Source organism: Felis catus, chromosome A2 (assembly GCF_018350175.1).
Source record: "Felis catus isolate Fca126 chromosome A2, F.catus_Fca126_mat1.0, whole genome shotgun sequence".
Lineage (NCBI taxonomy): Eukaryota > Metazoa > Chordata > Mammalia > Carnivora > Felidae > Felis > Felis catus.
The window spans coordinates 134488608-134513951 of NC_058369.1; the positions used below are offsets into that span (position 1 = coordinate 134488608).

At 36.1% G+C, this 25344-nt stretch overlaps 1 long non-coding RNA gene across 1 annotated transcript in view; it reads right to left on the reverse strand.

The window, feature by feature from the left end:
- LOC123383987 overlaps nt 1-24704 on the reverse strand; it is a 59159-nt gene extending 34455 nt beyond the window's left edge. The window contains exons 1-2 of the long non-coding RNA XR_006594454.1: nt 24143-24704; nt 17738-17825 (exon numbers count right to left, since the gene is read on the reverse strand). This is a non-coding gene — a long non-coding RNA (uncharacterized LOC123383987). The remainder of the gene's footprint in view (nt 1-17737; nt 17826-24142) is intronic.
- Nucleotides 24705-25344: the final 640 nt, after the last annotated feature.

Here is a 25344-nt window from a genome sequence, read left to right on the forward strand (position 1 = left end):
TTCTGTCATACTTTGTTCATTATGTTGTTTTTTTGTGTTAAAGGATCTGTTTTTTTAAAAAGGTTGAATTAAATTATTATTTGTCTTGATTTCTGATGTTTTTGGTGCCCCCTTAAATTTTGCACCTGATGCAAGTGCCTCCCTCTCCTCACCTAGTCCAGAGCCTGTAGCTCTTGTTACTCCCTGAAGGACTATTAGCCTGTGCTGGAAGCAGAGTGGGACATCTCTGGTCTACACTACCACAGAGGGTCCCCTTCGGTGGGATGACAAGAACTGCCAAGAGGGAGAAAGAGAATTTAAGAATTAATTCTCTTAAAGAACAAAGACAGGTCATTGCCCACATTTGCATTAAAAAATTTGAATATTAGATACTATCATTTCTGAAACTCATTATTTATTTATAAAAAATGCCATGGATATCTGATACATTTTAGGAAGAAGAATCTATTTTTAAAATTACTTAAACTTTTTGTCAATCCTAAGATTATAATCCTAAAATTACAAGCAACCCACAATTAGCAAAGGACATTTAAAACATAGAAAGTGAAATATTACAAGCCGGGGAAATATCTAATTTCATGTGTGCTTCCCCATAACTGCACCCATCCTCAGCCTTGAATCTTTGAAACCATTTGGCCACATAGAAATGGGTCACATGAATTTATCGCTCTCTCTTTATTATGATTCTCTAGAATTCTGCTTGATTTCTCAAGTGTTTACTTTTACGTCTCCTGAGTATAGCCCACAAATCTGATATCTTCCACATCCATGTTAATAGGCTTCAGGTTAATAGGAAAAGAATCCAGAATGTGGAATCTAGGCGGGTTTCTAGTGGCTCCTTGTTTGTGCTTGGAAAAGGCATTTAGGTCTCCATTTCCTCATGTCCGAAATGAAGGTTTTGGACTAAAAGGTCATTCACACATCTTGCTATTTTCACATCCTATGATCAAATAATTCTCCACATATACATGTTAGACAATATGGAAGCCTTGGCTTAAATTGGCCTTAGTGGTACCCTCTTTTCCTCTCCACTTTTGTGTATAATACCGAACTGTATTTTGAAATATATTGAACTAACACTAGTCACTTAGAAAATGACTTATTTTCGGGGGTCTTCCAATCAAAGCAAGTGTTTTGACTTCATCTATTATGCCTCCACCATGCCTCAGATGATTTTTCCAATGCTTTCTTATGTCCTATTTTTAAATTGTATTCTTCTTTTGCCATATTCCCTAAAATTTCCCATCTCAGAATGGTTTCCTTTCACGTACACAAGATTCTGCAGCAGGTGAAAGGAGTTAGCATAGTGGTGTCCACATTTGTTAACAAACATTTCTTTCTCTCTCTATTTTTTTCTCTCCATTCTCTTCTTTTCTCTTCCTTGGCTCCCTTTCCCCATTTTCTCTTCTTTTTTTCTCTCATTAATTTCCCTTATGACAGTTGAGAAGATCCTAGATGTTCAGGAGAAACAAGCAAGTACAAGTAACATTCCACATTGAATTTCTTCAATAGTATACATAAATACCTGCTATATTCAGTGCATGTGGAATAGCGCACTAAGGAAAACCTGTTCCATAACTCAAATGGATTAGTGTCCATACACAATATGTGGTGACAAAATACATTTAATAGGGATTGGCCAGGTTCTGGGGGTGGGGGGAAGAAATCAGGACAGAGAGAGAAAACAAGAAAGGAGGCAGTAAGTGTGGGGCTGGGAGTGGCCAGGAGATGACAGATGCAATGATATTCAAAATACCCTCCCATCTTTTTGAAAGTTTGGCTCCTCCCAATTCTCAAGACTGTTGCTTCCTTTTAGAAACCTTATCTGAGCACCCCGTATTGAATTGTCCATTCACTCCTGTTGTCTCATTTGTATCTAATATAATTACACACTAATTTCTATCACACTGAAAGCCATTAATTCATTTGCATATCTGTTGTCCCGCTTCACACAAATACAGGACTCCTTGAGGACTTGTCTGTATCACCAAACTTTGAATTCTTCGTCTGGCACATATCAGGTACCTAGTTTCAAATTCTAACTCCCCTGCTTACTATTCACATAAACACACACAAGATTTTAATTTTTTTTTTTTCCTGAGCCACAACCTCTTCATTTGTAAAGTAAGGAAAATAGTAACTCAGGATTAAAATGAAATAGCTAAGGTTGAACTTTCCTTAAGCACTGAGAAATTAACCAGGCTTTTGTTTTTAAAAGCCTCAAATTTTAAAATATACTAAACTGGATTCTGTGAGAAGGAAAAGCCTCTGAAGGTTGATGAAGAAACAAATTGCCTGATCCCTGGCAGCTGGATTCTTGAGGTTTGGTGGGACAAGAGGGCAGTAAGTTGTACAGTGTCAGAGATTGAATCTCAGAGGCAACAGGCCTCCCACAGGGACCGGAAACAGCTGAGCACTGAGAGCAACTTCCTACAAATGGACCATTGCAGACTAACAAAGTCTCTGCAATGTTGTCCCTGCACTGTGCAAATTCTAGCATCCAAACACAGCCAAAAGAACGATGAAGGAGCCACAAAGGATGATAGATTTCATGAGTGGGGATATAAATTTAACTTTATTTTCCCCTACAGAGAAATATGACAGCTCTTGTCTTTCCATCATTTTCAAGCAATTCATATGGTCTTACACAATCTCATGATCTGAGGTTTCTCGTCAGTGTGAGCTTGCGCATTACAGTACAGAGGGCCACTGGCTGTTTGGGGGAAGCTGCACAGGAGGCGCTTTTTCAGAAGAGCAGCCCTTTCTAACTAGAAAAATAGCTCTGTGATTTCTGTTGAGAGCTGGGGAAGAATACACTAATGTCACCAGAAGACAGTTTGGGTTGGATTTAATCAACAGCTAACATTTTGGAAATTACTTCCAAAGCTTTTTAAAACATACTCTCTAGAAGTAGCCGTGCCTCGGGTAAGCTACCCATGGCAGATCTCAGACAGTCTTCATTATTCAGATACTTCAATGGTTTCAGTATTCCCTTTTCCTATGCTTTTCCACACACATTTAAAATTCTTTTCCGTTTTCCACATTCATATTTGTCTTCCCAATAATGAGTGTGGCTAATACTCATTACCATTCCCCAACCCCCATATGTGTTATGACATTCTTCTAAGGAATAACAACAGCGCCATTTGAATGTCACATGTTTGACTAGCAATACAAAAAAGAAAATTATATGAAGTCTATGAATGAGTAAAGGTAATAAGCAAATCAACAGAGAAGTATTTCTAAAATGCAATGCTACATCTGTCACCTGATCGTCTCCAATATAATGCTACGAAAAGATCTTTCTGACCCATTTCACAGCCTACATTTTTTAAATGATTATTTCTTTACTTTCTTATATATTTTCAACAAGAAATGTAAGCTAAAACTCTGTAGCTTTGAATGAGCATTATGGACAAGAAAAGAAATATCTAAAGTAAGAAAGTCAAATTATTTAGTTTATGAAAAATTATGCAAACTTCTGAAATATGTGTTCCCTCTTCCTCTTGACTTCATGCAATTTAAGTAACTAAATATATCTCTAGCCGAGTTTAACAAATTCATATCCAAATAACACTCTCTAAGCAATTTATTTTCTATTTTTTAAAAGTTCTGAAATAATTCCCCCCAAAAGTAAAAGTTATGCTAAAGGAAATTTTAATAACATTCAAAGGGAAAAAAATTAAGTTGTCAGCTATAAAAATATTTTGTGAAGTTCTGTGCTTTGTTTAAAATAGGCAATAATCATAAGCATTTACATTTTTCCTTTCTTTTGTGATAGCATACACCTATAAAACTATACTAATGTCATACTATAACAACATTGATTCTATTTTATAGTGTTTCACAAATCCCCATTCATATTATGTGAGTTGAAGAAGGTCTGTGCTTAATCGTACTTGCTTTTATTTTTGATATTTGCTCATATTAAAAATATCAAGTAGCAAAGGGTAATAATCAAATATTCTTTCAATTTTTGTTCTTAAAATAGAATAAAATGTTGTACTAACTTATTTATCTTATTATTTACCATGTTTTAACAATATTGAAAGTCAACCTTACAAGTATGAATTTGAATAATTTATATTCAATATCATTCATATCTAATTCAAGTGATTTATTTCCTTTAATAGTTTTCATTTTTAAATACCTCTTTTCTCCCCATGCAAGGGCTATCTGAATTGTTTTCAGTGTGATAAATGAAATGGACACTAAGTTGCAAGTATATCAACTGCAGTGGATAATGAGAAAGACATAAATGGCTCACATTAGATTATAAAAGTCAAATATATTTATGCCTCACTTTAAGGAAATATAATTTTCAAAATTTCACATTTACAATGCATACATTTTTATCAAAAATATATCAGTAAAATAACTTTCTTGTCTGTGCTTTTTTGAAAAATTAGATGATTGACAAATGATAGATATATAAATAGGTTCTATTTCTTATATGTTTAATAATTATTTCTTCAACCAATTCTTTGTAACACACATATTTCATAAAATGAGAAATCATAGTCTCTCCAATTCTGTATGAATTTTAGCAAAATTTGAAACCATTTCGGGATGGTCAATAAAGAATAATGTTTAGAAGTCTCACGTACCAAATCTTCAATTCCCCATTTCTTTTTTTCTTCTATCAAATTCATACTGAAGATTATAATGAAATGTTACTAGTAATTTTAAAAATAGCATTAAAAATTTTATCTCTTTCTACCTGATACAATAAAATGTAAGTTGATGTTTAAATGTTTATAATACTTGAGCATTTAAAATTAAGTTGAAATTTATAGTATGGGCTCTTGAGCCCTGGATATAAGTAATTTTATCTTTTATTGTTCTAATTAAATAATGTAGAGAAAAAAATTACCTTTGGTAATGGCTCGGGAACATGATCTGTAGGAGTCAATCTCTCCATTAGCTTTCTCTGTACCATAAGCATTACCATTCTGTGTACTCCTACTTCTCTACATTTTCTATTTCTAAGTGAGGCCAAGCTACATAAACCATGATTTGGTTCCTCTTTTTGTCATTACATTCATTTCTCATATCCCTGACTATAATGCTAAAGAGAATGAGTAATATTTAACAGATCATGACTTGAACAATTTTCATTAAAAATAAAACAGCCCAATTCTTTTCTTTTTTCCCTATATCAAATATTTTATTATTTTATCAGCAACTGTGTGTATAGAAATAAAAGTTAGAAGTGATCAATTTAAAAACTGTGAAGCGAACACCAATTGCAATGTGTCATAAGAAGACAAAATTGCTGCCAATAGGTAAAGTCTCCCAGAAGAAGATAAATGGTTTCTCTGTCATCATCATCTGCATTCAGTTTCCCTGGATTTTACAAACCCCTTCCACAGAAGTCAACAAGTAAACATGAGTAGGAAACACTAGGCTTGCCACAAAGATTTGGGAGGACAAATGAGTTATTTTTCCCAGAAAAAAAAGCAACACAATAGGCATCTGTGTGTCTGTGTCTGTGTGTGTATTTGTATTTGTCAGTGGGTGGGCATGATGATCATTACCAATGTTCACCATTTTCATGCATATTCCATTCTCACCAGAATTCGGAGTGACCATGGGACTACTTCTGGTCAGCAAAATGGGAGGCTTTGAAACATCCACTTGCTGGTACCTGGCTCTATAACCCTCCTTTCTGGCTGCCTCTGATCATGCAGGTGTCTAAACAGAGCTTCCATCAACCCAGGTTGCAAGTAATTCGATTGGACAAAGCTCTCCTACAACCTATGTCGAGTTTATAACATAGAAGAAAATAAACAATTTTATTAACTACTGAGATCTGGAGGTTATGTGTTTAACCTAGCCAATTCTGACTGAATTAGGGGATGAAATTATACTTACTCTATTTTCAGAAGTGTACCATTAACTACCCATATCTATAATAAAACTTTCCTCACTCCTGTGAGCTTTCATGCCTCTCTAGTGAATGTTCAGAATCACAGTGTGGTAGGGTGGAAAGACAAGTCTTGGAGCTCCGAAGAGTGACTCAAGTAATGCAAACTGGTTATAGAAGCAAAGCTTGGACCTCTCACTAACTTGTATTACTTCAGATGAGTCACTTAAGCAATCTAAATTTAAGTTTCCTATTTGTAAAATGGGGACAATGATAGCTTATCTGTCCATATAACAATGTTGAGTATCAAATAAAATAATACACAAGTTTTATGCGTTGCCCTTACTAGAGGATAGAAATATATTCTATTCTTGTTAAAATCCCCAATCACTTAGTAAAGTATCTTATGTCATGGTGGGTACCAGATAAATGTTTAATAATTGAAGGCAAATTCTTTTCCAACAAGTCTTTAAGCCTTTAATTAATGTCTATCTCTTTGTAGACTAAGTACATGTCTTTCAGGAAATACTTTGCTAGTCTTCAATTATTTTTAATTATTTAAAAATAGTTTAATTATTTTTAATGTGGTAAGTATGTATTAATCATTAACCACATGTCAGGTACCGTTCTAGACATTGGAAGAGTGAATAACTGAGAAAATTAGACAAATTTGCTGCTGTGATGGAGAGAAACAGACACTGACAAGCAAAGGCTGTGTGTGAGAGGAGAAGGAGGAAAGGGGGACTTGATAAGTGGTCAGAAAGGCCTCTTTGTGTAGGCTTCCTTGTTAAGACATTTGGGGCGCCTGGGTGGCGCAGTCGGTTAAGCGTCCGACTTCAGCCAGGTCACGATCTCGCGGTCCCTGAGTTCGAGCCCCGCGTCAGGCTCTGGGCTGATGGCTCAGAGCCTGGAGCCTGTCTCCGATTCTGTGTCTCCCTCTCTCTCTGCCCCTCCCCCGTTCATGCTCTGTCTCTCTCTGTCCCAAAAATAAATAAACGTTGAAAAAAAAATTAAAAAAAAAAAAAAAAGAAGACATTTAAGCAGGAATTCAATGGAGGAATATAAACTATGTAGATACTTGAAGGACTAGCATTCCAGGCAGTAAGCATAGCATGTACAAGCGCCCTGAAGCAGGGGTGTTCTTATGTGTTTGAAGAATAGCAGGAAAGCCATTTAGAATGAAGCAACATGAGCAAGAAAATGAATGTAGGGATGAGGCAAAGAAAGTAGAGGAGGAAGCAAAGTCCCTTATAGGCTATAAGGAGGGCAATGAATTTTATTCTTAATGAGAAATAAAGCATTAGAAGATTTTGAGCAGAGGAGAAACATGATTTGACTTACATTTCCAAAGGATTACCCAAGCTGCTTGGTGGAGAACAGATTGTAGGAGAGCGAATTATGGAAGCAGGAAGATACGTTGGAAGGTTATTGAAATAGTCCACGTGAGACAATTGGTTCCAAGTAGTTTGAAATATATCTATACTATATTTATATTTACATTTACATAACTTTATATTCTGCTATATTTATCTCATTTGCATATACATTTATCAGAGTTTCTTTTCTGTATCCATTCTCAGAGCTATGATACCATGACAAGAGTCAAACTGGAGAGCCAAGGAATTTTTTTCTTAATCCCAGTATAGTGAACATACAGCATTGTATTAGTTTCAGTGTATAATATGTGATTCATTAATTCTATATATCACCCAAAGCTCATCACATCAAGTGGAGAGCCAGGGAATTGTTGCATATGCAGGATATATATATATATATATATATATATATATATATATATATATCAGGACCAAAGCTTCCTGTTATGAGGAGGGAGGAAAGGAGGGCTCTGCCTTAAGAGATACACAAGATTCACAAATTTGCTTCTTTTTCTACAGACTCCATGTCTGTAGAAAAATAACAAGACAAATATGGTAAAGGAGGAGGAGAGATTTTACTTGCTAAAGGTTGGTAATTTTCAAAAAGTTATCTTTGATGAGAAGTTAGGGAATCAAGACAATATAGATAAAGAGAAAACCATGGGCCATGGAGGCAACACATAGAAAAGAAAGAAAGAAAGAAAGAAAGAAAGAAAGAAAGAAAGAAAAGGAAAGGAGGGAGGAAGACCCATAGACCTATTTCTGGAGATACCAGAGATCGGAAGAGCTATTTGGAAAGCACAGTCAGGAAGAACATTTGAAGTACAACAGGCACATCAGCCTAGAAATCTAAGATGAGCCTCTGAACCAATCAAATCCTCTGTAAGACTTATAATTAATGGAAAACATTACTCAAAACATGGAAAACAAACTGCCACATATGGCACTACTGTGACATATCATTTTGCAAAATACCCAATAGTTGCTGGTTTCTATTGTTGCAAGAAAATTTCCCTTTGTTGCACATGATCAACAAGACTATTACCAGTGTCCAGGCTCAGAAATCTCAAACTCTCTACAGAAGACATTTTTCTACATTTCAATGAAATTTGAGCCAATCAAAAAGTGACCCCTATAATATAGCCTAATATTTAATACCAGAGAAAACAGACAAGGACCTACACTCCCAGTCAGTTCCAAAACACAATTACAAAGTCAGCAATTCAAGTTGTTTGGGAGATCATGCACCAGGCAAACAGGAAGAGGGCAGAGAGGCATAATTCTGGGCAGCCCATGCCACAGAAGCCACAGGGCAAAGTCCAGGACTAAAGAAGAAATGTTAATACTGCTGTCAGTCTACATCTTGAAGTCAAAGCAACAGGAGACAGCTGTTGCTCCGATAGCTGCTAACAATTGAGATGGTTAATGTTGGCACAGATCAGAACTGGAAACTGCTGCTCAATACAAATCTCTGGAAAGTTTAGAGATCTCTGACCTTTCTGACTGCCACCACTGGCTGTCAGTAGTGTATACTCAAGGTAGTAAAGACCCCACAACAATGTTTATGTAGAACCTGCCTAATTTTTCTCTAGGTTAGCACTGTGTTCCTCTGATGGGTTGAATGAATAGGGTATAGATGAAGCTTCCATAATAGAGACCTAAAATACAGTGGCTGAAACAAAGGTGTTTATCTTTATTTCCATATCTATATAACTATATCTATAATTATACAGAGAAAAGAGGTCTAAGAACTGGTGTGAACCATATCTGCCACTTTCAACAGAGGACTTCCTCTCTTAGCCAATGTGCCTGTCCCTGTCCCAATTCAGTCAGATTCTACTGACCTAACATTACTTTTTCTTCCATCCTTTTGGTCCAAAGGATGGACCAGAGTCTGTAAAGGAACCTGGGAAACATAATGGCTAGCCAGGGAGCTATGCACCCTGCTGAAACTCAGGATTACTTTTAATAAAGAAGGAAAGAATTGATCTTGGTGACATCTAGGAGACTCTGTCACAGGGAACTTGACAAAGTACTATAAATGTGAAACCTGAAAGGAAGAGATTTACACCCCCTCCTTTTTTATAGCTGAAGATACTAAAACACAGTTTTATGATATCTTCTAACTTATTTAGAAAACTCTGGAAAGTCAACGAGTGACATTCCTTGCTATTATCATTCGCTATAAAGATTCCATGTTCATATACTTATTTCCCTTAAGTATTTATACCCTTTGTATTTATACAAAATATTGCTAGAAATAGTTTTTTTCTTCCACACAATACTCTAAAAATTATCAGTGGTCCAGGAATTTGAAGACTAAGAATTATAGAACATGCCATGTAAAACATAGCTATAATGCAGCCCTCTATTTCTTCTACTAATGAAGAGACATTTTAATAACCATCTTCAGACCATATCCTCAAAGGAAAACCCCTTTGACTGAGAAAGATTGAAAAAGATGTATGTTGTCTATTTCACCCAAAATTATCACTTTCATTAAGAAGCAAATGCATATAATTCCCCAGCTAGAGATTATTTTTAAATTTTCATTCTTATTTAAAAGTAAATAAAAGAAAGAGTTTCATTCTTATTTAAAGTAAATAAAAGAAAGATTTTTACTTTTATTTAAAAGTAAATAAAAGAGTTACACAAGATAATTATGAATTTCTATGCCATGTGTAATATTTTAATACTGTACCATAACTGCCTGTGCTAGTGATAGACATTTTACACACATTACCTCTAATTCTTACAGCACTTTCAAGAAGATAATATGATCTCCATTTTAAATCTTAGAAAATACAAGCTTAAAGAATTTAAGTATCTTACCCAAGATTGTACAGCTAGTAAGTGACAGAGTCCAAAGGCCAATAAAGGTCTTTCAGTATTTAAGATTTGCATAGGACATATTAAGGTAGCATTTTATGTTGATGCCGCTGGTGAATCAAAGATTAAGTTGTGTTTCATAGACTAGATCAAGTCAGGCAATGAACTTCTGGAAGGTTCCAACACTTCAAATAAACCTCATTATCATTTTAAGTCCCTGTCCTTGAGTTTCCTTTGATTTTTACTCCATTGCCACCCATTTATGTTCATATTTGTTTAGATGTCTGGAGAAAAAGATCTAAGAAATGTTTGCTACAAAATTAGAAATTTCTCTTTTTTAAGATATTAATATCAAGTGAAGCTATTGGCTGATAGATTAAAAGAAACAGAAGTCATACTGTGAATTCAGAAATGACCCATACCTGGGGCACCTGGGTGGCTCAGTTGGTTAAGCATTTGACCTCGGATCAGGTCATGATCTCGTGGTCCATGAGTTCAAGCCCCACGTCGAGCTCTCTGCTGACAGCTCAGAGCTTGGAGTCTGTTTAGGATTCTGTGTCTCCCTCTCTCTCTGCCCCTCCCCCACTCATGCTCTGTCTCTCAAAAATAAATAAACGTTAACAAAATTTTTTAAATGACCCATACCTAACTTCGTTATCATTATTTGTGACTTGCTCATTTGATGGACCTAAACTGGGAAAGAACATTAGCCAGAATGCCCATCATTGGATTGCACATGCTAACCTCTTCAATCTATCAGTATGATTAATTCCCTTACTTTTTCTGTTTTCAATGCAACTCCTATATGGAACACTGGTACAATTCTGATAATTAGGGAGTTCATCTAAACTTACAGAGATAAAACAAATAAAGCAAGAAAATACCCTGAAAACAAAACTTTCTTCAGGAAGTAGTTCTATTTTTCATAAAGTAAACTCTACAGTGGAGTTTACTACCCCCCTCCTTTTTTAAACTACCAAGACATGGGCAATTGGTATTCTTCACTTCTCTATTCTTATTAATGTAGTTCCTCTTTATTCTACTTGGGTAATAATACAACTAATAACAGTCTTAGTTCTTGTTAGAAAGTCCCTGGTTAGTGTTGGGGCAGATATTGGAATTAAACTGCTGACTCGCTGTCATATGACTACATTGTAAAGTCCTAGAACTGAGGGGGTCTAGAAGGAAAATTCGGTATCAAATTCATTACATAGTTACAAGAAAAAATAAAAGCAAATTTAGAATTGAATAGACCATGGCTAGATGGGATTTCCATTGGCAACACAGTAAGCCTGAACTTCTGATTATAAAGTCAAAGGTTCAGGGGTATCTTCTCTGGGTTAATGAGTGAACAACCTATTAGAGGTCATCTGAGGGGAAGACTGGAGGGAAATGTGTCAGTAAAATCAACACTGCCTTCGAAGGCTAAAGAACAGTGTTGAGTGGGAATGCACCAAACCGAATAGCATTACCACACATTTGCCTAAATGCAAGAACAGGAAAAAATGGGTGAAGCCCAAGTTCTATGAAGGCATGGTAAAAATCAATTTCACAGAGCTGTTGGCCCTCTCTCATGCTATCCCCCTGAACAAAATGATCAAACATCAGCTGATTTACGACTGGTTGAAGAAGATTAATACCACCCTGAAGTACAAGCACTGGTGGTGAAATGTCCACAGATTCCAAACAAGTCAAACTTTTAACCAGTTATTTGGAGGAACTTACAAGGCATGCTGTTCTTATTCTTGCCCATTTGCCCCATCCTCACCACAGGTCTTTCTCTGCCCTGCTTTGCCCTGCTCTGTTCCCAGAACTAGAGGCTGATTTACTTGGGAGCTAATGAAGTTTCAGCTTCAGGGATCCTCAGCTGTTGCCCTTTCCAATCCTTGGGCCTAAGTTAATTTTGAGTTATTTTTCTTGTAGATGGCCTCCTAACTGTATAAGCTTCATCTCCCCATAATCTGGATCCAACCTTACCCAGGAAGTTCAATCCTACTGACTATCAACTGATATGAGAGGCAAAAGAATGGCTCCTCCTAGTCATGTCCACATCCTAAGCCCTGGACTGAGTGAATATATTACTTTACATAGCAAAAGAGGTCAGAGTGATATTATGTGAGCACCACTGCAGGCTTGAAGATGGAGGAAGGGGCTATGGACAAGGGAATATAAATATATGCTAGAAAAGGCAAGGAAATGGATTCTCTCCTAGAGCCTCCAGAAAGAAACAATCCCTGCTGACACCTCAATTTCAAACCAGTGAGACCTCTGTAGAACTTCCAACCTATAAAACTGTAAGATAATAAATTTGCTTTGTTTTAAGCCACCAAGTTTGTGTGACTTTTACAGCAATGACAGGAAACTAATATACTTGTCTTCTAGTTGGATGTGGCTAAATGGAATAATCTGAAGGAGATTGGAGACTGAAAGAAGTAAGTGGTTAGAGTGTTTCCTTACTGTTCTCTACCTGTTCAGAGCCCTGAGTCCTGGCAGGACTTAGGTTCAAAAATTCAGTTGCCATCTTTAGAGAAGTGTCTATTCATGTTTTCAGAGTGGCCAAAATGAACAAATCAGGAGACTATAGATGCTGGAGAGGATGTGGAGAATCAGGAACCCTCTTGCACTGTTGGTGGGAATGCAAACTGGTGCAGCCGCTCTGGAAAACAGTGTGGAGCTTCCTCAAAAAATTAAAAATAGACCTACCCTATGACCCAACAGTAGCACTGCTAGGAATTTACCCAAGGGATACAGGAGTACTGATGCATAGGGGCACTTGTACCCCAATGTTTATAGCAGCACTCTCAACAATAGCCAAATTATGGAAAGAGCCTAAATGTCCATCCACTGATGAATGGATAAAGAAATTGTGGTTTATATACACAATGGAGTACTACGTGGCAATGAGAAAGAATGAAATATGGCCCTTTGTAGCAATGTGGATGGAATTGGAGAGTGTGATACTAAGTGAAATAAGCCATACAGAGAAAGACAGATACCATATGTGTTCACTCTATGTGGATCTTGAGAAACTTAACAGGAACCCATGGGGGAGGGGAAGGAAGAAAAAAAGAGGTTAGAGTGGGAGAGAGCCAAAGCATAAGAGACTCTTAAAAACTGAGAACAAACTGAGGGTTGATGGGGGGTGGGAGGGAGGGAAGGTTGGGTGATGGGTATTGAGGAGGGCACCTTTTGGGATGAGGACTGGGTGTTGTATGGAAACCAATTTGACAATAAATTTCATATATTAAAAAAAAATCAGTTGCCATAATTCCCATGTAATCCTAGAGAAATCACTTGGTATTCCTGTCTCCAAGTTTCATCATGTGTCAAATAGAATTAATAGACCTTTCTCTTCCTATCTCACAGTATTCTAAGAGTAAGAGGAAATAATAGAGTACAAGAAAATGAGTATAGATTTAGGAACCATAAGATCTTGGTCTAGACCTGACTTTGTCACCAAAAGCTGTGCGGTCTTATTTAAATAAATTAAGTGATCCTTAAAATGAGGAGCTTGGGCTAGACAACCTACAAGCTAACTTTCCATAATTTTCTTGATTAGGACAGAGAAGATGTGTAAAAACAGGCATCCTCATGAAAAAGACCAAGGGGATTTTTGACAGTTGATCACAAGACCAAAAGTAAAACCAAATTATGTCATGTGACTGCTAAAAAGTATTTATTTATTTATTTATTTATTTATTTATTTATTTATTTGAAAATAAAGAAAAAACAATATAGGTTTGTTCTATATTATAAATATATATTTAAAGAGAGATAAGAGTTCTGCTGAGCTTGTCATATGGTCATTTATAAATATTAAATTCATGAAGGAACAGTAACAATGAAGAATATTGTCAAACTGGTTGTCAGGGTGGTTTGACATCTGGAAAATGTCATAATATGTATTGACTTACTGAGCATAGAATACATATCCTGAAGAAGAAAAGATTTAAGATGATAGTAAGCAAAGAGAACTAGTCCAGTGAGTTAAAGTGGATCAAAGGTGCTTTTAGAAGCAAGATCAGGAAAAGAAATATAATAATTAGAACTATCACATAGTGGAATGGTAATGTTGGACATTAAAAATATTCAAAGCTAAGGCTAGCATTTTAGAGTTGTGATCAATCTACCAATGGTTTGTTAAATTGGCTTGTACCAGCTCACAAGACACAACTGTTAGCATCTCTTACAAAATCCATGTTCACTAACATCATTTCAGTAGATCGAAACTGGCCATCATGGGAGTATTTACACCACCAAAATCAGGAAACACTAAATTCAAGGGCCTTTATTGTCCACTGAGACCTGGTGGTTAAATATTACCATCATGCCAATGGATGTTATAGAATTTCAGCACTGAATAGTTCTACCTTTGCCATATTACTTCCAATTCTATGAGTCGAAGATTCTATCTGACTTGGTCTGGTGGAGGTAAAAATCAAGATAAGTAACTAAATGCAGTTAAAATACATTCCAAGTGGAACTTTTGGACTCAGCTTCCTGGTGTTGCACACTCCAATATTCTTCTTCCTTTGATGATTATTCTTTAACCCATATTGGATATCCTCTCCCTACCAGATTTTTTAATCTACTTTCTTTCTTATCAAAACTAAGATAGATAAAACAACCAGAGAAGATGGAGATACATAATAAGAACCTTCAAATAGGTAAAGGGTTGTCATTATAGAAAAGAGATAAGGCTATTATTATGATTATTAACTATATCATTTATTAGTATGGGATTATTTAAACAACAATAATTATATATTATATATATAATATAATAATAAATAATGTCACTAGCTGACATTGATTAGTTACACATGTGAGAAAGGCACTTAATCCCCCTGGATTCTCTTTCTCGTCTGTGAAATAGGACTTATAACTCCTAACTGAAAAGGTTTTGAAGCTTTTCTATGACATAATGAAATGAAAATATTTTGTCAACTACTATACAAATAAAAATTGCTATTATTAATATATTATCACTAAATTTATTTACATTTCAATTCAAAATTGTGTTTATGTTATATGGTAACAGAAGCAAGAATAATTAGATGCACATTCATACTCTTTTATCCCCAATCCATATCTTCTATCTAAATGTGATTCAGAAGCAAAACAATGTAATCCAGGCCTTGCCATTCCCCATGTAGCAGCAGTGGCGACCACTGCAAACAGATCTTTTTCTGTGATTTTGCCCATCTCTTCTTCATATCACCTATTATATCAGGGACCTATTATATCAAAGGCACCCCAAAACCTTGGTAATGTGGAACATATCCTTCCCCAATATGGTTTCTTCTGTGGTCTAAGAAATAAATAAATAAAAGTTTGAAAATGAAAGCATTTTGAAATATCTCACATCATATTTTTCCCTTGTATTAATCAATTTTTCTCCTTTCTTTAAAGACCATTTCTTCCCCAACTAAGGCTAAGGCATAGGTTCAATGTCCTACAAAAAAAGAGAATGGTAAGAGCCTAGAAGAAAGAGATCATTGTTTCTTGCTAAAGCTCAAAGTTTAAACTTTTGAGTCCACAGCAAGAAAATACTCTTGAAAGTCAGATTTTATTGCAAGAGAAAAAAATATTCTAAAATCTAAATTCTGCCTATGCATATCAAGCTCGGAGGTCTGAATGTAACATTTTCCTATAGATATAGGCAGAGGGACACCTAGGTGGCTCAGTGGGTTAAGTATCTGACTCTTAATTTTGGCTTAGGTCACCATCCCAGGGGCATGGGGTCAAGCCCCTCAGCGTGGAGCCTGCTTGGGATTCTCTCTCTCCCTCTGCCCCTCTCCCTCACCTTGTGCTCGCTCTCTCTCTCTAAAATAAAGTGAAAAAATTTTTTAAAAGATATAGGCAGAAATTTAGATTATCACATAATCCTGAAGTTCATATGAACCTATTGGTTTTGAATAGATGACTGGGAAGGAGAGTGTTGTGGATAAGGGTGGGAAGGTGGGATGGAAGGTGGAGGGAAGAAGAAGAAAAAATTAGATAAGACAACTCCAAGAAAAGAAAATTCCAAGTACCTAAAAACCCCTCAATCCAGTGTTTAACAGGAATTTTGAAACTCCAAATAAGCTGAGAACAATTTAGCTAGTACTCTACTCACACCTCAGGGAACAGTAGAGCAGCAAAGGCAGAGAAAGTGGTCTACATGCACGGGGGCAGGATGTTCCCACTCTCACCTTTGCTTTAGGTTCCTTAACATTGGGGATTCAAGAGAAGCACCAAGCTAACTGGAACCTAACTTTGTTCCTTTCAACCTTGCAATTCCTTTGTAAAATTGCCCTCAAACTAAAGTAATGGAGTCAAATACCTGAGATTAATACAATGTTATGTGTCAATTACATCTCAATTAAAAAAAGAAAGAAAGAAAGAAAGGTCTTACTTGTTCTATGGAAATCAGAATTTTCAAGATAGGTAATTATCATACAAATTTATGACATTTTTAGTTTTTCAACAACATCTAAAACTACTGTATTTTTGACATAAAAATATAAGTCTTGAGACATGCCCCATGCTTTCCTCCTTTTAGTCTAATTAGAACAAATAAAGAAAAGACTGCATTAAAAAAAAAAGTATGAAGAATTATCAGGGAAAGTGGTAGACTAAAAACTAAAAACTAAGGTAAACTTCCTAATCAATGTCTTTCAGGAATCATACAACCTCAACATCTGTCTCTTCAAAATGAGAAGGAAAGATATTTTGTTCAAAATCACATATTCTTAGAAAATTTGGTGTTATGATTTTGTGGAAGATAAAAGAATAGGGTGGCCAAAAATTTCTATGGATCCATTGGGAAAAGGCTGTTTATGTATCAGGCACGTATACCTCAGAATCCCAGAGGATGAATAGAAATACTAGAGCCCAAAGGGAAACTGGCAATGGGAGAAGACCCTTAGAATTTGAAGAATATTCCAGAATAATATGTAGATGAGATATTTTGCAACCAAACTTTTGCAACCCTAGTACGTTAGGGTTATGGTGACTTTTTTCTTTCCTCTATTTTCCATAATTTATGTAATCACATAAATACTATTTATCCAACAAATATTTATTAACACTTACAATGCACCTGACATTCACCATCAGTGAGAAAAAGAGGCAAAAAGCAATTTCTGCCTGTATTTTAAATAAGTACCGTGTAAAAGTAGATTATAAGAAGAAAAGTACAACTTTGAATATTTTTAGCTTACTAGCTAAATTTGTCTATCTATCTATCAATGTACATATACATATATAAGTTTTACCTGTTTATTTCCCTAACATCCTTTCATACTATGGATAAATCTATTTCACTCATAGGATTACTCTAATTGCCTAAAGTTCATTGAACAGAAAAGCTCAATATTCAGAACCCACATATTATATACTTAAAGTTTTAGTAAATGTCACTTAAACAAAAATATAAAAAATGAATTATGATGCTTATATTAAATCCTAGTTAAACTAATTTTACATTCTATCGTACCCCCTGTGTTACCACCACGACAGCACACATACACAGCACACACCCCCCAATAATGTTAAATTGAATAGAAAAGAAAAAAATCATTTCCAACTCAAGTATATTTGTTAAAATAATGACTACAATTTAACATGAATATTCAATGAGGTAAAAAAAAAAAACCTATCGCAATAATGAAAAATATGATACCTTTCCATTAGGTGGCAGCAAAACTCTTTCATACTGTTAAAGTTACAGTCTGTCTTCAGTGCCTTCATACCAGGTTTCACATGTTAAACTACACAGAGAGGAAGAAAACTTCAGTTGTTACCTCTTAGAGAAAGGGGCTTCATAGACATCAAGATACATAGTATATCAAATTTAAAGGCTTAGTGGTTATAGTAGATTGTCTTTGAATTTTAAAACGAAGCAAACATTTTTATTTATTTATTTATTTTATTTGACTTAGTGTCAAATATACGTACCAATAGTATTCTAGGAGTGTCTTTTTTTTTTTTAATTTCTGTGAAGTTGGCTCCCATGAATAGCGCTCGACAATCAATAAACACCAGCAACATCAAAAACATCAGGTTGTAACCTTCACCTCCTCCCTGACCCGTCTCCTGCCATCTGGGTTAAAACTCCACCATTCTAAAAATTTACCTCTTGACTAGAAATTCAACTTTGAAAAATCATAATTCCACACACCATCAAAATTACCCTACGTATCTAAAATTTCCTATATAAAACAAGAATATCCTTCCTTAACCACCAAATTTGGGTGTTCTAGAGGTCCCACTCCTATCCCCAAAGTTCATCTTGCCCCTATCTTCATCAATATCCTGAAGTGTAGCGGAAAAGGGTCCAAACAAGGATAGAATGATACCAAGTACAAGGATTTGAAGTACCTACTGAGTGATTGTTCCTGTGTGGTGGGAGAGATTCTCAAACACAGACAATGTGATGGTCTCCCTCCCACAGTGGCTGGACTCAGTATGTAAAACAGAGGAGGACTGTTGATCAGAGGAGCAGGCTGCCCCATTCTGCACTGTTTGTGGTGGGTCACGGACAAAGAGAGTTCCTAGGCTTTTAAATGGTGTCCTTCCCAAATGCTTTTTCAATTCAACAGCAAGAGCCAAGGATGATACTCAGACAACTAAATTTTGTATCTGAGCCCTTCCTCCTCACCACCCCACTCCCACCATGAGTCCCTCCCTTGGCTTTAAGATACCAAAACAAACAAAAACCAACCCTGATATCTGCACACAGTAAACACAATGACTGATATATAAAGTAAAACTCCCACCCAGCACTGCTTCCCAAATCCCCCTCATCAGAGATAGACCGTTTTAGTATCTCTGAGGTTTTTAAAAAAAAAAAAAAAAAAAAAAAAGTTTACTTGTTTTTGAGAGAGGGACAGAGTGGGAGCAGGGGAGGGGCAGAGAGATAGAGGGAGGCACAGAATCTGAAGCAGGCTCTAGCCTCTGAGCTGTCAGCACAGAGCCTGATGCGGGTCTCAAAACCATGAACCGTGAGATCATGACCTGAGCCAAAATCGGACGCTCAACTGACTGAGCCACCCAGGCGCCCCAGTATCTCTGAGTTTTATTTTCTTGATAACTATCACTGATAATAATGTATTACATGTTTATTTTATTTCCTTTTTTTATTTTTTTATTTCATCAAAGTTATTGAAATATAATTTTCATTTAATGAAAATTACATTAATTTTGACAGTATGCTTTGATGGATTTTGACAAATGTGTACATCTATGTATCCACTATTATAGTCAAGATATAGAACATTCCATCTCCTGAAAAGTTTTCTAATGCCGTATCCAATCAAACCTCTGCCCCCCAGCCAACCACTGATAGGATTTCTACTACCACAGAGACTATGTTTAGTGCAAAGTGATTAGAACAGGTAATACATCTGTCCTTGGAAAGAGAAGTTTTGTTATCATGATCAGGCAAAATGGATTAAATGTTCCTGTGGAATCTTCTGATGAAATACAGCTTCCCAAGAGTAGAGAAAAAACTGCCTAAAGCCTGTCTCAAGTGTGTTCTTGATTCATTCATTCATTTTCTTAATAATTTATTGAAGTGAAATTCACATAACATAAGATTAATTCTTTGAAGTGACAACTTGGTGACATTTAATACATTCATATTGTCATGCAACTATCACTTCGATCTAGTTCCAAACACTTCCATCACTTCAAAGTAAAACCCCATACCCATGAAGCAATTTCTCCCTGTTCTCCTCTCTCACCAGGCCGTGGAAATTTGCATCCTGTCTCTATAGATTTATCCATTCTGGATATTTGTATAAGTAGAATACAATATGTGACTTTGGTCACTGACCTCTTTCACTTAGCATAATGTTTTCAAGTTTCATACACTCTGCAGCATGTATCAGTGCTTTATTCCTTTCTAAGGCTGATTGATATTCCAGTGTGTGTGTATAATTTGTTCTTCCATTTATTTGCTGACGGACACTTGTACTCTTTCCACCTTTTGGCTGTTTACAACCAAAACTGCAGTGAACATGTATGTGTGTGCAAGTACTTATGTGAGCACCTGTTTTCCATTTTGAGGGCTTCTTCTTGGGCTTTTAGTTAATTAGTTCTTTTTGCAGGGCAGTGTGTAGAATGTTCTGCGACTCTAAGAAAGAAATGTTAGTCAAAAGGTTTGTTTGGATTTTGTTCAATAAAGTCCCATTTATTTTCTGCTTTGATGGTGAGGTTCTTTTTATTTAGTTTTGAAAAATGAAAAGCACCCCACCTCCCACATCCCTACCTGCCACATCCCTTACCACTGGCCTTAGGAGCAGCAGACAAAGAGACAGAGGTTCATCCTCTGTATCATAGAGAAGCAAGCATAAATAATTTGTACCACATAGAACATATTTCCAAGATCTGATAAAACATCCCTCAATTGTTTTCCATCTATTATTGGAGCTTAGATAAGTTATTCTGGCAACTTGAATTGCCCAGATGATATAGATCCATGTTTTAAGAAAATTATTGATATTGGAATTTTCTTTTCTTTATGGGAGTAACTGAATCCCCTGGAAGGTGTGTAGGTATTGGTCATTTTTTTCTTGTATCCTCTTTTGAACTCTTTGTATTCTTTCTACCTTCATACTTGTGTCTCTTCTAATTTGAGATGCTTTCTTCTATTATGTCTGATAATTTTCATCCTGACATGTCTTTTGGTGTTTGTTTGTTTCTTTGTTTCAGAACTTCTATCATCTACTGGGTCTGTTGGATTTAACCTTTATATCTCAGGGTTTTTTTCTCTGATTTTTTACATAAATATCGAAAAGAATTCACCCTATGTCTCTTCAATAGTTGGTGACACTGTTTCTCATGAGGATTTCTCTAAGGCCCTGGGAAATTTCACTGCCAGCCATCCCATGGACACTCTCTGGCACTACCTAGTGCCATCTGGGACCCTGGAGTACTTGCCACCGTAGGCTGACACTTTTTCTGCATTGGATCCTAAGAGACCATTTTTCATCCTCCATAAGAATTCAGGCCACACCAGCCAAACACCAATGCCTTTCTTCATTGATAGATCAGAGCAGTCTCAGAAACAAATCAGGTTTAAATTCTAGCAGCTTCCCTAGAAGGAATGCCACAAAGGAAGGAATGCCACAAAGGAAGGAATTCAAAGATGCAGGCCTTCATAAGGAAGGAATTCCTGTGGGTATCCAAACTCCAACCCCTAACCAAGGTTACCTACCCTCATGTTTATATCTTTGGGGTAGGGGGTAGGAAATGCATAAGAAAACATGTTCCAAAAGACAGGCTATTTTGTGTTATGATGATAGAAATATGGGAGATTTTATTTACTTTTTCTTATTTTCTAATATTTAAGTAATATATTCATTAATTTTAAAATAAAAACTTCACAGTAAATTGTAAAATAAAAATTTAAAGAATAGTAATGCCCATGGCTTGACAGCCAAATATTCAAAACTTTATATGTTCTTTTTGGTTTTTATGGATCAACTTCTCTTTCTGTCTCATATTCCCTATTTTAAATGGGAGTCATCATTACAAAGCACCCCAAACATGTAGGATATTGGTGTTTTATGGCATTCCTCAGCTCCTGCGGCTTTCCAGCTCGTGATCCAGGACCCTTAAGAGGCCCAACAGCACCTTTTTTCCTTGGGCCCTGTGATATTCCCAACAAATCCTATCGTTTTCTCATATTTAGAGCAAACTAGCTTAAGTGGTTTCATTATTTGAAACAAAAAAGCTCCCTAAGAAAGACACAGAAAAAAATCTCTAGTGGTTAAAAACTACAAAATTGCTAATATGAAGGCTTTAAAAGACGTGGCAGACACTTGCCATGTCCTAAAGGGGCCATAAAGGGGCAGTTCACTATTGCCTAAAGCCATTGCAGCTGTCCTTGATTTGAGTTATAGGAAAAGAAATCAATTTGCAGTAATTTTAGTTACGAGGACTGGTTTTATTTTTTAGTTATGACTCTGGAAGTCTCTTACTAAGAACTTCACACCTCTTTTCCCCATAAATAGCACTTGGTTTATTCCTTTAAAGGAAAACACATGCCTTCAAGATCAGAGTGGTAAGTGGTACTCTTCAAGTGCAACAGTTAGTCAAAACAGTTCATGCCTCAAATGCTTGTATTTTTCAAATAGACATTATTACTCTTATTTTACAGGTGAGAAAACTCAAGCCCAGAGACCTATCTATTTTGCTTGAGATCTCAAACCTAATAATTGTGCAATAAGCTATTAATAAAACCCTAATAAACTAGCAATAAGACCCTGGTTTTTGATTCAAGTCTAGTGGTTTTCCCATCCTTACAGAGCTCCCATTTTTAAGATACAACTACACAGTGCATTTTCAGTGGAGACCAGCCGTATGAATACAACCAGCTAAAGAATGTGTTGAAAAGCTCTAGTCAAAATCCTCTTCTCCAAAATATTTCTCCCACTACCTAACGTGTTTCCTCATCCTTGTAATCAGGTCAGAGGAATTTAACTGAGATGAAAGGAATAACAACTTCTGCCCTCATCAGTTAGCAGTGGATATCAAAGTAATATTGGAAGCTTTTTCACTATACTTATGACTAGATCACTCCATCCTCCTTCTCCCAAATCGAGATTTGGTGTAGGAAGGAACTAGCATACATAAATGTATATTTTAAAAGTTCCCCAGGGGATTCTGAAGTATGGCTCTAATTCAAGAACAACTATCTCATAAAGATTTGTTTATAGATGGCTGAGGGCAAATTGCATTTTTCCCTCAAAATACATTTTTTATCAATTATATGTAATTGATGATATATCACTATATCAGACACTGGTAACATATTGATGAAAAAGTGTGTCATGGCCATTGCTTCCATGGAGCTTACACCTTATTTTACAATAGCATAACAATTCTGTTCTATCCATGGGAGAGTAAAAACTTAGAAGGTAATAGGGAGATTGGAGATAGGATAACAAATATAAATTACCACCCATGCCTTAGATATTAGGAAAATTAATCTTAATTAAAAAGAAGCAAAATAGGGGCGCCTGGGTGGCTCAGTTGGTTGAGCGTCCGACTTCAGCTCAGGTCACGATCTCACGGTTCGTGAGTTCGAGCCCCGCGTCAGGCTCTGGGCTGATGGCTCAGAGCCTGGAGCCTGCTTCCGATTCTGTGTCTCCCTCTCTCTCTGCCCCTCCCCCGTTCATGCTCTGTCTCTCTCTGTCTCAAAAATAAATAAACATTAAAAATTTTTTTTTAAAAAGAAGCAAAATAAATACTAAGACTTGAGAAATAGAGATACTAACTTTAAAAAGTAATAATATTCTAGCTAAATCGAATTTATATAAGCACCAACCCAACAGACTCGCTATAACAAATTCCAGATATTGTTAAAACATAAACACTGGAGAGAATAAATCACTGAATCTTGGAATAAAGGAGTGAGGAAAGAATATTGGCATAAAATTCAGTAAAGAAATATTTAGATTGCTCTGGGAGGGATAAACATCTTGTGAGTGAAAAGGATTAATGTAGCTCTTAAAAATGTTTCTCTATTGGGGCACCTGGGTGGCTCAGTCAGTTAAGCATCTGACTCTTGATTTCTTCTCAGATCATGATCCCATAGTTCGTGGGTTCAAGCCTCACATCCAGCTCTGTGCTGACAGCGTGGCACCTGCTTGGGATTCTCTCTCTCTCTCTCTCTCTCTCTCTCTCTCTCTCTCTCTCTCTCCTCTCTCCCTGCCCCTCCCTTGCTCTCTCTCTCTCAAATAAATAAACATTTTAAGAAAATGCTTATCTAGTGGACAACTGGTAATTGTCATCATGAAATAATGGTAATTAACATAGAAAGCAGGATTAAATGAAGCCCTAAGAGTTGTACACCAATGATTAACTTTGATTTGTGGGAGCTAACTACAAAATGAGATCTCATTTAATGCTACTTCCTTTAATTCCATAATATCTTCACCCCAATTTCCACTATGCAATTTGACACAAAAGTTCTTCTCATAAACTGGCCTCTTCCTGTCTCTCTAGCCTCATTCCTCAAAATTCCCCATGTCTCTTCTCCACTGAATTCCCAGTAATCTGGTCATACTGAACTACTTACAGTTTCCCAAATAAGTTGTGATCTTTCATCATTAGTTGTTTTACATATTCTCTTGTCTCTACTTAGAAAGATCTGAGCTTTATCCTGAAAAAGAAATCAGAATATATGTTTGCAAGGACTGCCATAACAAAGTACTACAGATTGGGTAGATTAAATAAACAACACCAGTTTATGGCTTCACTGTTCTAGAGGCTAGAAATCCAAGATCAAGGTATTGACAGGGTTGATGGATTGTAGAGGGCTGTCTTCTCCCTGTATCTTCACATCATCTTCCTTGCGTATCCTTTGGTGTCCAAATTCCCATTTCTTACAAGAACACAAGTCATATTGGATTAGGGCTCACCCAAATGACCACATTTTAACTTAAGTATGTCTTTAAAAAAGATCTCTACAATATGGGCACATTCTGAAGAACTGGTAGGACTTCAACTTTTGAGTGTTAGTGGGGACACAATTCAGCTCATAACACAGGCAAATTCTTAGTGTGTATAATACCTATCTAGATAGTAATTTCTTCTATAAATCCTTCATCTTGAATCTTTCCTGCTTAGGCTGGGTTAAGTCTCCCTGCTCAAAATTCCCAAAGCAGAATATACATTCCTCTGTCACAATAAAGGGTCTGTTTTCCTCACTCTACTTACTCTAAGATGTGTCTATTTTCCTTATCCCAGCACCTATCCCTGTTCTTGGTACATGCTAAGTGTGAAAGACTCTTTGTACCTCTATGCTTTATTGAAATATAAGTCCTCTGGCTTGGCTGTATTGTGACACCAATTACTAACATAAGAAATATAGGATTAGCAAATTTTGGCAATAACTCTTTTTGCATGTTGAGTTTAAGTGCAATCTAAATGGAAATATCTAGTAGGGAATTGGAAATACGAGCATAGGATCAACAGGGAATACCATGCTAAAGGTATGATTTGGTGAATGGATGTGGTCATTTAGGGAGAACATGTAAATGAAAATGTAGCATGGAAAAACCTTTAAGGAATGACAGAGTTATTAAAGACCAGGAGAAAGAAAAATTAAATGAAAATGTCAGAGAAGTAAAGGAGTCTCAGAGATGATAGCTTTAGTTTCCTTTATGTTTTTGTTAAATTTTTATTTTAATTTCTGTTAGTTAACATACAATGTTATATTAGTTTCAGGTATACAATATAATGATTCACCACTTCATTACATCACCTTGTACTCATCAC